The following is a 17,163-nucleotide window of genomic DNA, read 5'->3' on the forward strand; positions in this document are numbered from 1 at the left end:
TTCCCTTGTGTGGTGGGGTTCCCATGATGTGACACCATGTTGCTTCTGGAAGGTTCTTGGAAGAGCAGGATCACCCCACCAGGAGAAGGGACGGTGACAGCAGCTCTTACATGTGGAAGGGCTGGTGACACTGTCCACATCTCAGACCTGGGGTGTTTTCTTGGAGTTTATTCTAGCTTCTGGCCTCTGCTACACACATTAATCTGATAATCTGTAGGCTAACCCGCTCTGGTGGTGACACTTTCTTTCACTGCTGCTCATCTTCATATTCCATTAGATAATCTCATTTTTCTTCTGGGAAACCTTTCCTGATGTTCCCCTTTTCCCTGCACCCCCTCTCTACAGCTGGGCAAAGTGCCTCTTCTCCACGATTCCTTAGAACCCAGGGCTCCCATCTATGGTCATGGTCACCGCACCTTATTATTCATTGTGTGATGTCTGCCAGCTTCCTCTCGAGAAGCAGAGAACCTCTAGTAGGCAGAATGGACCTCCAAAGATGTCCACACCCTAATTGACGGGGTTATGCGTATGAATGTGTTACTTTACATGGTATAAGGGACTCTACACATGTAATTAAGGTTACTAACCAATAGGCTGTTACAGGGAGATTATCCTGGATTATGCAGAGAACTTTCTCTGATTGGGGTTGGAGAGATGCCCCCGAAGAAGAGTCAGAGGGATTCCAAGTGTGAGGAGGGTTTGGTGTGCTGCTGCTGGCTCTGAAATGTAGGGGCCTACGTGCGAGGACTGAAGGGAGGCCTCTGGTTGCTAAGGGAGGATGTCCAGCTGACTGCCAGGAAAGAAGCAGGGCCCTCAATCCTACAACCGCAGGGAACTGAATGTGGCCAGCGGCATGAATGAATGAGCTTGGAAGAGGGTCCTTCCCACAGCCTCCCAGTTGGCGCCCTGCCAGCTGACCCTTGAGTCCAGCCTGTGACACCCGGGGCGGAGAGCCCAGCTGAGCCTACTCTCACTTCTGACCTACAGAACTGTGAGATGATCCAAGGCATGTGTGTTGTTTCAAACCGCTGAGCTCGTGCTGATTTGTTACGGCAGCTGTAGACAGCTAATACACAGTTGTAGTGGTTGGGAACACAGGTTCTGGGCCCCTCTCTTTGACTTCAGAATATGCTTGCTCCTTCCCAGGAGACACTCTCAGCCCTAGTGTGTCTCCTTCTCTGTGTCCCAGCCCCGCTTCTCCTGGCTCTCCTGAAGGAGGTGATTCCACCATTTTCTAAACACTTCCTCTCTCCCGCAGTCTACAGTCGCGGCTCAGTGGATTGTACCCCCACCACCTGGGGCTCACGGTAAAGGTTGCTGTGGTAGCTTCCTAGGGGGTCTCCCCACCTCCAGGCCCACCCTTTTCCTGACTGTCGGACTGTCCTCCACATGCTGCCGGGTGCATCTTCCTGAACACAGCTTTGCTTGCATCGCTCACTTCCCAGCTACGGGCATCCCGTGGTTTTCCTGTTCCCGCTAAATCAAGTGCAGACCCCTCTGCCTATAATTCACTGTCCTCAATCGGGACAGGAACGTGCCTCTGCAGCCTGATTTCCCAGGACTCCCTCTGTACATCTGGTTTCTCCTCACATCCCCTTGCATCCCCAAGCTTTCGCAGTGGCATGCCTTGTAATGCCAAGTCCTGTAGGGCCCTGCTCTTGTGCCACCTCGTTCCTTTGGCCTTCAGGGAATCCCCATGAGGGCTGCTATTCAGATGTGTGATGCGCAAGGCTCATCTCCCCATCAGACTCTAAATGCTTTAGTGAGGCCTGGCTCCCCATCCTCCCCCAGTGCCTTGTGCAGTGCCATACACATCATGACCCCCATCAGCCTGCTCACAACAGAGTCACGGGATGTTCAGAATGAAGGAGAAAGGCATGGGACATCGAGGGCCTGTCTACCGTATTAGGCATATTACTTACAGTTGCTCATTAAAATACCTCTTAAGTGAGTATTCAGTGGATTCATTTTGCACTGTTTTAAAATGGTTGCCTCTGCTGTCTTGAAACATCTCGGAGGTATTTTAGCACACTCTTCCCAGAACAGCAGTTCTGTTTGTAGGGGCTGCTTGTATAGGCATACCTCAGAGATATGGCAGGTTGGGTTCCGGACCACTGCAATAAAGTGAATATCACAATAAAGTGAGTCACAAATTTCTTGGTTTCTCAGTGCATGTAAAAGTTATGTTTACACTATACTGTAGTCTATTAAGTGTGCAATAGCATTATGTCTGAAAAAACAATGAACATACCTTAATTAAAAAATACTTAATTGCTAAAAATACTAATCATCCTCTGAGCCTTCAGCGAGTCATAATCTTTTTGCTGATGGAGGGTCCTGCCTCGATGTTGATGGCTGCTGACTGATCAGGGTGGTGGTTGCTGAAGGCTGGGAGGGCGGCTGTGGCAATTACTTAAAATAAGACAACAGTGAAGTTTGCCACATCGACTGACTCTTCCTTTCATGAACGATTTCTCTGTAGCATGCGATGCTGTTTGATAGTATTTTTTTTTCTTATTTTTTATTTTTTGTGAGGAAGATCAGCCCTGAGCTAACATCTGTGCTAATCCTCCTCTTTTTGCTGAGGAAGACCAGCTCTGAGCTAACATCTATTGCCAATCCTCTTTGTTCTTTTCCCCAAAGTCCTAGTAGATAGTTGTATGTCATAGCTGCACATCCTTCTAGTTGCTGTATGTGGGATGCGGCCTCAGCATGGCCAGAGAAGCAGTGCGTCGGTGCGCGCCCGGGATCCGAACCCAGGCCGCCAATATCGGAGCGTGCGCACTTAACCGCTAAGCCATGGGGCCGGCCCTGATAGCATTTTACCCACGGTAGAGCTTCTTTCAAAATTGGAGTCAATCCTCTCAAACCCTGCTGCTTCTGTATCAACTAAGTTGATGTAATATTCTAAATCCTTTGTTGTCGTTTCAACAATCTTCACAGCATCTTCACCAGGAGTAGATTCTATCTCAAGAAACCACTTTCTTTGCTCATCCATATAAAGCAACTCCTCATCCAATAACGTTTATCAGGAGATTGTAGCAATTCAGTCACATCTTCAGGCTCCACTTCTAATTCTGGTTCTCTTGCTATTTCTGCCATCTGCAGTTACTTCCTCCACTGAAGTCTTGAACCCCTCAAAGTCATCCATGAGGGTTGGAATCAACTTCTTCCAAACTCCTGTTAATGTTAGTTTTTTTGACCTCTTCCCATGAATCACAGATAGTCTTTTTTTTTTTTTTTTTTGTGAGGAGATCAGCCCTGTGCTAACATCTGCCAATCCTCCTCTTTTTTTTTTTTTGCTGAGGAAGACTGGCCCTGACCTAACATCCGTGCCCATCTTCCTCCACTTTATATGGGACGCCGCCACAGCATGGCTTGACAAGCAGTGCATTGGTGCGCGCCCGGGGTCCCAACCGGCGAACCCTGGGCTGCCGCAGCGGAGCACGCGCAGTTAACCGCTTGCACCACAGGGCAGGCCCCAAATCACAGATATTCGTAATGGCATCTCAAATGGTGAATCTTTTCCAGAAAGTTTTCAAATGGCTTTGCCCAGATCCATCAGAGGAATCACTATCTATGGCAGCTATAGCCTTACAAAATGTGTTTCTTTAATAAGACTTGAAAGTTGAAATTCCTCCTTGGTCCATGGACTGTAGAATGGATGTTGTGTTAGCAGGCATGAAAACAACATTAATCTGGTACATCTCCGTCAGAGCTCTTGGGTGACCAGGTGCATTGTCAATGAACAGTAATATTTTGAAAGGCATCTATTTTTCTGAGCAGTAGGTCTTAACAGTGGGCTTAAAATATTCAGTAAACCATGTTGGAAACAGATGTGCTGTCATCCAGGCTTTGTTGTTCCATTTACAGAGCACAGGCGGAGTAGATTTAGCGTCATTCTTAAGGGCCCTAGGATTTTCAGAATGGTCAATGAGCATTGGCTTCAACTTAGTCACCAGCTGCATTAGCCCCTAACAAAAGATCCAGCCTGTCCTTTGAAGCTTTGAAGCCAGGCATTGACTTCTCCTCTCTAGCTGTGCAAGTCCTAGACGGCATTTTCTTCCAATATAAGGATGTTTCACCTACACTGAAAATTGTAGTTCAGCCACCTTCATTAATGATCTTAGCTAGATCTTCTGGAGAACTTGCTGCAGCTTCTACATCAGCACTCGCTGCTTCCCCGTGCACTTTTATGTTACAGAGATGGCTTCTTTCCTTAAACCTCATGAACCAACCTCTGCTAGCTTCAGACTTTTCTTCTGCAGCTTCCTCACCTCTCTCAGCCTTCAAAGAGTTGAAGAGAGTTAGGGCCTTGCTCTGGATTAGGCTTTGGCTTAAGGGAATGTTGTGGCTGGTTTGATCTTCTATCCAGATCACTACAACTTTCTCCCTATCAGCAATAAGGCTGTTTTGTTTTCTTATCATTTGTGTGTTCACTGGAGTAGCACTTTTAATTTCCTTCAAAAACTTTTCCTTTACATTCACAACTTGGCTAACTGTTTGGCACAAGAGGCCTAGCTTTCGGCCTATCTAGGCTTTCGACATGCCTTCCTCACTAAGCTTAATCATTTCTAGCTTTTGATTTAAAGTGAGAGACACGCGACTCTTCCTTGCACTTAGACACATAGAGGCCATTGTAGGGTCATTAACTGGCCTAATTTCAATAGTGTTGTGTCTCAGAGACTAGGGAGGCCCAAGGAGAGGGAAGAGAGATGGGAGAACGGCTGGTCAGTGGAGTAGTCAGAATACCCATAAATTTATCCATTAAGTTTGCCATCTTGTATGGGTGTGGTTTGTGGCACCCCAAAACCATTACTATAGTAACATCAAGGATCACCGATCACAGATCACCATAACAAATATAATAAGAATGAAAAACTGGGCTAGTGTCCCTTCTTCCACAAGGAGGACCCTGACCTGGTCCCACCTCCCCCCAGCCCCCCACTCTAAATACTGCTGTTCCCACACCAGAGGGACGATAGTAGAGTCCACTTGAGATACTCGCGCAGGCCCGAGTTGGAAATGGTGATATTTTCTTTAGAATTTCATTTTTGGTCTGTCGATTTTCCATTTTCCATTTGCACTATTTAAAACAGTGCAAAGTGTGGAAGCCCGTTTTCTTCCTGTCTTCTGCTTTTCTCCAAGCTGGGGAAACATAGGGTATGGAGGGGAAAAAAAATCTTTCCATATTCCATCCTAAGGAAGCTTGCTAAAGAGTCTTTCCTGCTGGCTGCTGGCTGGACGCCTGTCCCCTCCTCAGAAGCCACGTCCGCAGCGAGCGTTCTGCAGAGCCAGAGCCAGCACCTGGCCTGGGGGCCTCCATGGCAGCCCTGGGCATTGATGGCTGCAGCAGGCCACCCCTGCCCTGGAATGTGCCTTAAAGAACATAGCATCTCCTTGGCTCCCAAACGCCCCCTCTTCTGGGAAGCAGCATATTTCCTATTCCCAGTCCTACCCCGCCCCCTTCATTACTTTTAATAATTACGCAGGAGTTCCTTTCCCTCCAGTAAACACAGTAATCACATTTTTCAGCCTGGGTGTCAACGTTTTCTTTGAATCCCCAAGAGCCTTGACACAGGCGCATGAATCACATTTTAGAGGAGGCGAGAGCTCAGGCTCTAGATTAGATGAGACCGAAGTTCCAGCACAGAGCCGGGCCTTGGACTGGCTGTGTGGCCGTGGGCAAATTCCTTAACTTCTCTGTGGCTCCTTCAGTTCCTTGTCTGCCGAAGAAAAGGGCTAGCCTTGACAAGACTGTGGGGACTGAAAGAAGGTATGTTCCTCCAGGGGTGCACACAGTAGGTCCAGGGGATAGCCACCTTCCTCATGGCACCCCCCTTTGGATGATGGCTTAACAGAAGGGGTGATGGTAGCTGGCATGAGGAGGTGGGCAGAAAAAATGAGAGGTCATGTGGCTATGCCATTTCCCATTGAAAAGGCATCAGAGAAAGTAGTTAATGGTCTCAGCAGTTTTGCTCTAAGGTACTGAGGCCACAAGGCAAGAACTTGACTCTCATCTTGTAAGGGCGCCGCAGGATAGTGCTTCTGTGTCTCCGCAGCGGATGATACCCGGGGCTCTGCTCAGAATTTATGCTGATGCATCTGGACTCCACAGCTGACAAGCTCTGGGACTTTGCACACTTAAAGTTCTCTGTGCTTTATTTTTTTTTTTTACCTGAAAAATGGTGATAAAAATATCCCCTGCCTCACAAAATTAATGTGAGGATAAGATGCAATAGTGTGTGCACAGAGCTTAGAATAGTGCTTGCCATGTGAAGTGTGAAGTACTTCTTAGTTGCTGTTGTTACAGACCCTCCCTTCTTTCTCTATACACATGTGGGAGTGTGTGTGCGCGTGCATGCGTGAGCACACACACTCCCACTATTTATGTCTGTTTCCCCACTAGAATGCGAATGCTTCGCAGCTTTGGGCACGCACGATCTCTGTGGGACATGGAGAGGTTGACAGCAGTATTCTTTCGTCCGTCCTGGGGAGAAGGGGTTCAAAATGTGATCCGAGGAGCCCCTGTATCAAGAGTCACCTGGGGGAGTTTATGAAAACTGTTTGCTCCTGGGCCTGAACCAGAACCACTGACTCGGTTGCTGGGTATCAGCTTGGATCCCTGTGTGGCCTTTTCTTTCCAGTGTCAACCCAGCAGAGATGGCAGAGCCGCAGACCTGGTGCCCAGGTGATTTCCTGCGCACCCTCCTTGTCTCCGGGAAAATGAGGACATTTTGGGGGTGGTGAGTGAGAGGAGGTGGATCAATTAACATGGAGACTTTGCTTGAACTTTTTCCTTGATTTATGGAGCTTGGAAATGCAGGGAAAATTGCATTCCTTTCTGTGGAACTGCTTAATTCATACCCACTCTCCCAAGTGGGGCGGCTGGTTGATTCCAGCTGTTTAACTCACTGCTATTTGCTCTCATCTGTGTTGGGTAAAGGAGAGCGTTTGATGGCTAGAACCTGTGTTAGTTCCCATCCTGCAAGTCTGTTCTTGGGTAAGGTAGGTGTTCCCTGCACTCACTAGGGCCGTCTATACCCAAGATGCACTGAAGTATTCTCTGGCAGGGCCCAGATCTAGCATCAGGTTCACTCTGTTGGTGTCCACGTTGTCACTGCCTCTCCTATGTACCTGTCCTGTGGCACAGTCCAAATAGCCTGAGTACAAATCCTCCCTAGGACACTTAATATAAGTCCCATAATTGTATGTACCTCCCTTTTCCCTCTATACAGTGATGTGGTGAACTGATCACATGAATGGCCCCAACTCTTCACCTGTTCCCTGTATCTCTAATGCTGGAGTTGATTCTGTGACTTGCTTTGTCCAGTGAGGTGTTAACAGGCACGTCACAAGCAGAGCTTGGAAAAAGCATTTCCATTTGCACTCTTGGACCTCTGCCTTCACCAAGAGAAGGACATTTCCGGGCTAGCTTTCTGCTTCCAGGGGAAGGCTGAGAGACACATAGACCATAATCAAGGTGCTCTAATCCTACTAACTGAGACCAGCCTAGACCAGTTGACAACCAGCCAACTCCCAGACCCTTGAGTGAGCCCAGTAAAGATCATCAGAGCCGCCTGCCTGACCACCCAGTTGCATGGACACTTAGTGCTTACGCTACTGAGATTTTGTTGTTACGCAGCATTTTTTGGTGATAGATATACGGGGAATATCAATAATGACTCTTAGGTGACTTGAATTCTACAAGGGCAGGAGTTCCTTGCACCACGTGCCTTGCCTGATACATCACATCCCTGTTGAATGATTGAATGATCTGATAAGGATAAACTAGGTAACCCCACTGTGAACATGTCTGGCACATTGCCTGCTCCCTCTGCCCAGAATATCTCTAATCGGCTAGGATCACTGCCGTTCCCCCATTCCCCCTTCACTTGGTTTTCAGTAGGAGCAGAGGTGCCATTTAGTGGATATGCATAGAGTGAGTGAGTCTCAGAGAGAGAGAGAGAGAATGTGTGTGTGTGTGTGTGTGTGTGTGTGTGTGTGTGTGTGGTGTGTGGTGTGTGTGTTGAGTGGAGTAGCTAAGGCCTTAGTTTTAGGTCAGAATCTGAAGGGTAAGTAAGTCTCTGTTGATCCACTGAGTACTTTCGGTCCCCAACCCCAAGACAAGCCTGTTAACATTCCTCAGGGGGAAAACAGTTGGACACAGATATCAGGTTTAGAACTTAGCATGGGTGGGCTAGAGAAATAGCAGCCCCCATATTTTGGGCACTTGCTCCCCAGGCACTTTTTGGCCATTCTCATTTGATTTTCACTGCAAGACTCTGTGGGGAGGAATTGCCCTCCCCATTTTAAAGATGAAGAACCTCAGCTCAGAGACATCAGATGAATTAACAGGGGCACACAGCTAAGAAAGTAGCAGCAAGAGTTTTTATGTCCAAGGCTGTCTGACAGCAAGGACAACCTCTTATAAACTCCATCCCGCTCTGGAGGGACCTTAGAGGCCAACCGTTCATTGTTGAAATTCCACCTGGAGAAGAGATGTGGCTTGCCCACGACTGTGCATTGTGACCAGGTTACCTGACACCCCTTCTAGGTGTGTCTTGTTGAGATCTCATGGGTCACTGGACATCACTGAAATGCTTGATAAGTTTCCCGTGACGGCATTGTCAGTTTCCTGGCCTCCACGTCAGCTCCTTAAAATACGCAACATAGAACCCAGAGCTGCTGTGTGTGTGCTGTTTCCAGACCACCCCACCGAGGAGCTGCGGAGGGAAGCCCCCATTCCAGCGCCGCCCTGCCCGTCCTCCTGCCTGCCTGCTTGGAGTGCCAGGGAGGCTTCTGGGCCTCAGCTCAAGATGGTGCTGCTGGGCAGGAGGCGGAGGGAGCAGCAGGCAGAAGCCCTGCTTGGCCAGCCTCCCCGGGCACCTGCCATCCTTGTGTGTTTGCTCAGCGGGTCAGGAAAGGAAGCAGGATGCTTTCCGTTGGGCCCTGGGCGTTCCAGGCCTCGGGGGCCAGCTGCTGGGGCTGGCAGCTTCTCTGAGGAGCTGTCTCTTGCCCTCTCTGTACCTGCCTCGCTCAGGTACCTGACAGGCAGGTAATAATCCCGCCAGCACCTAATGTAACCCTGGGGAGAAGGCAGGAGGCCCAGGCAGTGTGCACGGAACAAACACTGGCAGGGTGCCCCGGAGCTGTGCATCGGGCACCTTCAGCCCCGGAGGGAGAGGGCTCCCCCCCACCCCCCGGCAGCACCCCAGGCCCCTGCAGATGTCCCACCTCACACCATTTCCAACCCCTTCTTGCCATGTCAGAAAGTATTTGCTGGAGTCTGGCAAGACCCTCTGGTGACACACTGCCTTCCTCTGATGAGACATTGGGAACGATTTAAATTCATTCAGAGTTTTGGCACAGCTCCCTTCCTCTTAGAACCATGTGAGAGACTGCTTCTGAGGCCACTTCTTATAATAGGAAGATTTCTGCCTTGGTAAGTCAGAGCGTTGTGGTGACCGATGCGTTGAGAGCTTTCTGGTTTGCAAAGCATTTCACATCCATTGGCTGGCTTCAGGTCTCCCACACCCTGCGAATGAAGCCTTAGGAATAGCTCCATTTTACAGGTGAGGTAACTGAGGCCAAGACGGCTTGAGGGCCTGGCCCACTGCCTTACAGGTAGAATGAGCTTCAAAGCAGAGACTGTACCCCATCCCCCTAAAAATCCACGCTTCTTTCTAATTCACTCTTTGGTATTAGTGCACATTAAAGAAGACATGAATTTTCCATCCAGGGGGTTTGCACTCAAATAAGGTCAGAGGAGAGAGAAAGGACTTAACGTTTCCCTGAGCTGTTCTTTGTTTAGGCTTCACCACATGTGGTGTCTGATTTAATCTTCTGAGGCAGAAGATTCTTCACCCCTATGTTGCACCCGAGGAAGGCGGGTCTTCCCCGGGTGAAATGTCTTCCCCCAAGTTGCACAGTAAGTAGGGACAGAAGGTGGATGCGGGTCTCTGCCTCCAGCCTCGCCCTTCCTCTCCGCATGCCACATTGCCTCCTGCAGAGACCAGGTGTGCCAGGGCAGACTGGCGGGTGAGGAAGCTGGCGCGCATCCTGGGAGTGCTGGGGCGGCACCCAGAGCTGCTGGTGCCCTGCTGGTCCTTTCGAGGGAAAAGTTCAGACGTCAGCCTTCTCCTTACAGCCTCTCAGCTGCCCTCCAGTCCGGAGTCATGGATCTGTGGTGTGGAAGGAGAGACCTTGGGGGTCCTCTGCTCCAGTACCCTCACTCACCAACCGAGAAGGTGCTCGAGGGGAATGTGACTGGCCCCGTCCCACGGAGGGCATGGCAGAGCTTGGAGAGAAATCTAGGTCCCCTGCCCCCCAGGCCTGTGCTCTGAGGCTTCTCTCTTGTCCTGCCGCCTCCTGGTCCCTCCCTCTGCTTCCTTTGATCACCTGGAGCTCTCCTGTGGGTCACCTGTTGTGACCCTTGATTACAAGCTGCTGTGCATGGTACCCCTGTTTCCGTTTATGTGTGGCTGTCATCTCCAAGAAGAACATGAGGATCCCAGAGGCAGGGGCCAGGGGTGACTGTGTCTTTGGAGCTGGAATTTGGGGCTCCGAGTCTGTGGGATAGGTCTGACCCCGCCCCTGTGCTCCAGGGCAAGCTGCGTGTTGCCTCTTTGGTTAAGGGACTACTTCCTTCTCTCGTTGTGTTCTCCTGCAACAATTACAACAGCTCCCATGGTTGGGCGCTTAGAACATACCAGGCTCTCTCTTCCCCCGTGGCGGTGATTCCCCTGGGAAGGTGCAGTTAGAAGAGCGTTTTGCTGGGGACAGGAGTCCCATGTTGTGGGCTCCCCCCACCTGCCTGATGTGCTTGCCTGCCTGCGCTGAGGTTCGAGGTAAGTCACGTGCCCAAGGTCACAGTCAGTGATGGGGTCAGGGGGGAGCCCGGACATTCTTTCTCTAGGCCCCACATGGGCATCTAACTCCTGTGCCATGCCAGGAGGCTCTGCCCTGTCTTCATCCCAGAGAGACCCTGGGATCCACCTATCCAGGCCTGGGGGAGCTGCCAGCAAAGAAGCTTGCTGAGGCAGAGCCCCTGTTCTGGCTCACAGCTGGTCTCAGTGCTACCGAGTGTCTGGCTTATAGTGGGTGTCAGTCCACGTTGGATAAGTGGAGAAATGAGTGGAGTGAGTTCTCTGAAATGCATAGGTGCCCAACCGAGCGCTGTGGATTCCTAACAGACACAGGAGTTGCTCTGAGCTGGCCGCGACCTGCCAAGGCACTGCCTTCCCTGGGCCTCAGGTTCCTTGTGCAGGAGCCACACCTGGGACCTCCTGCTGGCTGCCCCATGCTGACTGCACCTTGCATGGCTCACCGCAGCCCTCCCTCTGCTGCCTCCCCCTTCCCGCCCTCTGTCCCGCCACGGGCTCCCGCCAAACCAGCCCACAACGGGCCTCCTTTTGTTCTCTCATCTCAGTTTCAGGCAGACCAGTCCAGCCCGGTCCCCCAGCTTGCTTCGCACACTGCTTTGAAGCCTTGACAGGCAGCCAACGGAGCTGGCCTGGGCGCACACGGCCCAGGGCTGGTGCCAGAGCCCTAGCAGCCACCTCCCACCTTGCGGGCTCCCTGGACTTGGCTGTTCCGGGGCCCATGTACATGGGGACAGAAATGCCTGGATATCCACCTCGGCTGGCATGGACATTCATCTGGGGCTGCTGCTGGGCTGTTCCCACAGCCCAGAGTCTTTTCTCAGGCCTCTCCCACAGTGACGGCCTCAGTATAGCCCCCGGCCTCTGGGGAGGCCCCTGCCGCCACAGAGGAGAACAGGCAGCAAGAACAGCCTGGCTGGGTTCTGAGCTGTCTGAGGAGAGACAGGCTGGGGTGGAGGGTGGAAGCCTAGACCGGGGCTCCAGACATGTGTTGAGCACCTCACTCTGCACTGTGTGCCTCTAACTATGGGACTTAGCTGCTTTGTGCCTCAATTTCCCCTTCTCTAAGCAGGGAGAGGAGAACACCTAGTTCACGGACGTCCTGTGAGGAGGAAAGAAGTGCTCTAGGTAGCACATTGTGAGTGTTCGATAACCAGTTGCTGGAGCTCATTATCATTAGGTGGTGGTCTTCACTGTGCTTGCTGAGAGCACCTGAGGCCCAGGAGGAGCAGGAGGCCATACATGAGCCCAGCTTGGCCTCTGGAGGCCTGGCCTCGTGCTCCACACCACCGGGAGCCTGGCGCTGTTAGTCCTGTAAAAAATCCATGTGAAATGAGGTGTCTTCTGTAATTTTAAAAGTAATACATGGTCACTGTACCATTTAGGAAATTCAGATAAGCAAAAGGAAAAACTGCAAACCACTTGTAATCCCATCGCCCCGATATACATAGCCAGAGACCCGCATGCACACGCACGTACACATGCGTGTGTGTATACATGTTGTGAGGACTGAATGTTTGTGCCCCCCTAAATTCATAGGTTGAAGCCCTAACCCCCAATGTGATGGTATTTCGAGGTGGGGGCTTTGGGAGGTGACTAGGGTTAGGTGAGGTCAGAGGATGAGCCCTCATGATGGGATTAGTGGCCTTATAAGAAAAGAAAGAGGGGTAGATCTCGCTGTCTCTCCGTGAGAGCGCAGAGGAAAGGCCATGTGGGGATGCAGGGAGAAAGCAGCTGTCTGCAAGCCAGGAAAGGGGCCTCATCAGGAATGGAGTTGGCTAGCGCCTTGATCTTGGACTTCCAGCCTCTAGCACCGGAAGGATAAATTCTGTTGTTTAAGCCACCCAGTCTGTGGTATCTCGTTATATAGCATCCCAAGCAGGCTAAGACACATATACACTGGAATAGCTAGTTTTATAACATATATATATATATATATAAATATATATAATACTACACAGACACACACACACACACGTATATCCTTGGATATACATATATTTGAAAAAGTAAAGTATTTGTTATCAGCTTTTGCCGTTTAACATAAGGTGAACTTTTTTTCCTTTTAGGAAATTTTTCTACAGGGCAATATTTAAAGGCCACAGGGCATGCCATAATACAAACGTGCCATAATACAAACGTACCATAATACACATGTACCATACCCATTTCACAGATGAGAAAGTGGACCCCTGGGAAGCAACATTAAGTCTCCCAGGGTTACCCAGCTGCTTGGGGCACGGTGACACCCAGACACTTCTCTGTGAAGGTCTTTTTGGTTCCTGGAGGCAGATTTAGCAAGAATCGAAGTTCCATGAGAACAGGGGCCATGTCTGCCTCACTCCCCATTGCTCCCCAGCACCTGCTACGTGGTGGGCACCCTGTTAATAGGTACTGAGTGAATGAACGAAGTCCAATTCCTTTTTGATCCCATTTCTTCTTGTGCAGACCTCATCCTAGCATTCAACGTGTCTTTCCATGGCCTCCTCACTGGCTTGTGGACTCCTCAAGCCAGGACCAAGTGAGATTAGCTTTGACTCCCTCAGCCCAAGTCGAGGGCCTGGCCGAGAGCAGGTGCCCTGTAAGTGAATATTGCGTTGTGGACGTGGGGATCTCTCCATTCTGGATTTCAGACCGTGCACGTGCCACAAAGCTTCTCTGAACTCTTTTATCACTTGCAGAGGTTAAGTTCCCCAGAGCCATCGAGTTGCCAGCGATCTGCCGGCCACCATTAGTTCAGGAGCAACTTGGACATTGGCCCCTGCCTGTCACACCTGGGGTTGGCACGCCTGGGCTGTTCCGGAACAGACCTCCTGGCTGAGGGTTACGTAACACCTGGAGTGGTTGTGAGGCCAGGCACCTCCTTTTTGTGAATCTCCAAGGCTGCGTGGCGGGGGTCTGGTAGCTGGCAGGGGAGGGATGCTTGGCACGGCTGCTCCCTTGTGTCTGCTGCCAGCAAGGCCTTTGATGCCCACAGGGGCCGCCTGCCCAGCCGGGTGCATTGTGGAAGACAAAAGCTGCAGAAAAGCGGCACAAATATACAACAACGCCCAGGAACTGCCACGGAATTTATCACCCTGTTCCCTGGCCGTCGATATGGGTATGGGAAGGTGTAGGGGAGCATTTGGGGGCCTTGTGATGGCCTACACTTTGCGCTGGCCCCCTGGGGTAGCAGACACAGCATTGACCTCCAAGCTGGGCAAGACCCCTCACCTCTCTGAGCTCCAGCTTTCCCACATGTAAAATGGATTTAATGAGACCAAACTCTTAGTCTTCTTGTGAGCATTAGATGGATTGAGATACGTCAAGTGCCTTCTATATGGTTGTCTAATAATAGTAACAGCAACAGTAATCGTAACACTGGCAGCTAGTAAATATTGAGCATTGATTATGTGCCAAAGGCCATTTTAATTGCTTTGCATGTGTTAACTCATTTAATCTTCATAATGACACTATGAGGTAGGTCATCCATTTCTATCCCCATTTTGTAGATGAGAAAACTGAAGCTCAAAGATGTTAAGTAACTTCCCCAAGGTCACACAGCTCATTAGAAGGCACTCTGAAATTCAAACCCGAGACTCGGATTGTGGAGCACATGTATATAACCACCTTGCTGCACATTTCTTCCCTCTACTGTTGAGTATTATGTTTCCCTGTCGATTATGCTGGTGATGACAACCGTGATGGTGATGGTGATGGAGAAGGACATACCTTCATTTGTATGGCGACCTGCTTGCCAGAATTTCAAACTCATTTTTGTGTCTGATCCTTAGAGCAAGCCTAGGAGAAGGAGTGATTTTGAGATCTGAGGAAGCTGAGCTGTAAGAGCTGAAGATGCATGCAGCCGTGCTGTCTGGAGCTGGGAGGAGCAGATGGGGTCAGGGCCATCCTGGCTGGCTCTGGACCCTAACTGCATGGGTGTGCACAGGGCTGCAGGAGCCTCTGTTTCACCATGTTGGGGGCCCGGCAGGGATCTAGGGCTACAGCAAGGGGAGGGTAGGGAGGTCACCCCCACCCTGGCTGCCTCCTTGGATGTTGGCCTGCTCCCTCAGGACAGTAGACCAAGGCTCTGCAGTCAATCTGGTGGCGACCTCAGACCCTGTAATGATGATGGTGGGATCACAGCTCCCATTCATTAAGTGCAGACACTCATTTATCTCATTTAATCTCCACGGTGGCCCTGGGACATCCCTATTATTATTACTGTCATAGTACAGATTGTATCAAGGATTTATTGCCCCAGTAATGCTGAGTAACAAACACCAGCAGAATCTCAGTGGCTTTCAATAATAAGTGTTTATTGTTCGCACGTCTGGGGTGGTTGGCCACACTGCTCTGCTGATCTTTGCTGGACTCCCCCCATGTCTGGGGCTTGGCTGCCCCTGGCTCATCTGGTTTACCTGGTGTGTCGGGGGTGTCTTGGTTCTGCTCTGTGCATCTTTCAGCTGGAGCAGCAGACTAGCCGGGAATGTCCTTCTCACAGTGAGGCAGAGGGCAGGAGCCAGACCACGCCCACCGAGCAGGGACTTTGGGAGCTTAGCTTCTGCTTGCCTCTCATGTGCTAACGCCCCCTTGGCTGCAGCAAGTGACATGGCCAATCCCATGTCAGAGTGGGGGGGGACTGCAAGGGTACATGGCGGAGGGCGAGGATACAGCAAGGGGGTGAAGAATTGGGACCTTTTTGTGGTTGATACAGGTGATGTCATCTTAAGTGTCCCTCAGACTTCTCTGGCCTTGGCTGTCATCCTTACTTAAAAATAATCACATCATTAGACCTAAGAGCCTGGCACTTCACTGAAGGGGGTCAGTGCTATGATTCCTGAGGCTCTGCGGGGCCGGGGCACTTTCTCAAGGTTTCCCAGCTGGGAAGTGGCTCAGCCAGCATTGGAATGTCGTCTGCCTGTTTCCCGTGTGTACGTGTGTGTGAGAAAGGGCCCAAACCCATGCCCAGGGCCGACTTAGGAGACACTTGCAGCCAGTTCTCCCACACGGGGTTTCTTGGGGGCTGGAGGCTGGGAGGAGAAGAAGCCGTAGGACAGAAAAACAGTGACCTCTTCTTCCAAGGGGCGGCTAGAGCCATTGGTTTCCCACAAGCTTCCCCCTGGGTGGCCACCCCAGAGGCTAGAACATTGTGGAGGATTCTTTCTGTAACCCTGGGAGCCTTCGGAAAAGGGGCTTCCAAAATGTCAGTGTCATGGAGAAATGAGGCCTTTGGGCCATAAATTAGCCACAAGGTGTGGGCTGGGCCTCGCCAGTTAAATTTCCGGCCTTGAGGATGGAAACTAAGTCAGGGCTCTGATTTCGAAAATGGCCTGGAAGCGAGTGATTCCTCGTTGTATGGTTGGAGCTGTTTCTCCGTCTCTTGTGCCCCTCCTCACCCATGGCAGAGCCCCAAGGAGTAAAGATGCCAAATTCGGCTTGACCTCGATCTTGGAGGCTGTTCCCCAGGGAGCGCTGTTCTCCACTCGCTGCCTCGGGCCCCACCCCACACTTGTGGGCTTTCCCAGGCCCAGGAGATGCGTCTAGGGGATGGCTGGGTGGTCGGCTTTGGAACGCTGGGCAGCCATCTGCTTCGCCGGCCCACCTCCCCACCCCTGCCGTGCTGTGAGCATTTGGTGGTATCAGCTACACCTCTCTTTGCCCTGCCTTTGGCCTGGTAAGAATCAAGTGCAGAGCCTTGAATGGAAGATAGAAATACGAGAGTCGTCTTCTTGTTGTCTCCTCCCTGCACTTATTCTGTGCCAAACATCAACCCAGGTATTTATTTATTTTTCGCAATGAACTAAAGGTTTATAAAGAGGATGCTCTTCCCTCTGCAAGAACTAGTATTCTCTCCCTCCTGGAAAACTCCTATTCATCCTTCTGTACCTAGCTGCAGAGCCCCCTTTCCTTGAGACTTTCCTCGCCCCCCAGCTGGAGTTGCTGCCTCTCTATTTAGGACCACCACATCTCCAGGGCTTTGTTCTGGTCTGGGTAGCACTTACAGCGCTGTTCTGGTTAACCCTGTGTGTGTGTCAACTGAGCCATTTGAAGGCAGCGACTGCAGCTCCTGTATTTATCTCTGTGTCCCCAGGGCCTGCCACAGTGCTGAGTACATGCGGAAGTAAACTTGTGTGTGTGGAGTGGATACATGAATGTGTAAGTGGCAACACCCTCAGTTCTGCAGAGGGCTTGGGCTTCAGATTGCCCCGCTCTGGCTTGGAAGCTGGAACACCCGACTGTCGTACCCAGCCCACTCTACAGACAAAGCATGGGGCTCCATGCACACAACTTGATCCTC

At 50.9% G+C, this 17,163-nt stretch overlaps 1 long non-coding RNA gene across 15 annotated transcripts in view; it reads left to right on the plus strand.

Annotated features, from left to right (window-relative positions):
• The window catches only part of LOC131419616 (uncharacterized), a 237,199-nt gene that overhangs the window by 176,841 nt on the left and 43,195 nt on the right, over positions 1 to 17,163 (plus strand). For 2 of the 15 annotated variants that reach the window (XR_009223299.1, XR_009223310.1), the window contains exon 5: positions 9,273 to 9,445. The exons of the other annotated variants lie outside the window; for them this stretch is intronic. This is a non-coding gene — a long non-coding RNA (uncharacterized LOC131419616). The remainder of the gene's footprint in view (positions 1 to 9,272; positions 9,446 to 17,163) is intronic. 15 annotated transcript variants of the gene reach the window in all.

This window comes from Diceros bicornis, chromosome 21, assembly GCF_020826845.1.
Source record: "Diceros bicornis minor isolate mBicDic1 chromosome 21, mDicBic1.mat.cur, whole genome shotgun sequence".
NCBI classification, from domain to species: domain Eukaryota; kingdom Metazoa; phylum Chordata; class Mammalia; order Perissodactyla; family Rhinocerotidae; genus Diceros; species Diceros bicornis.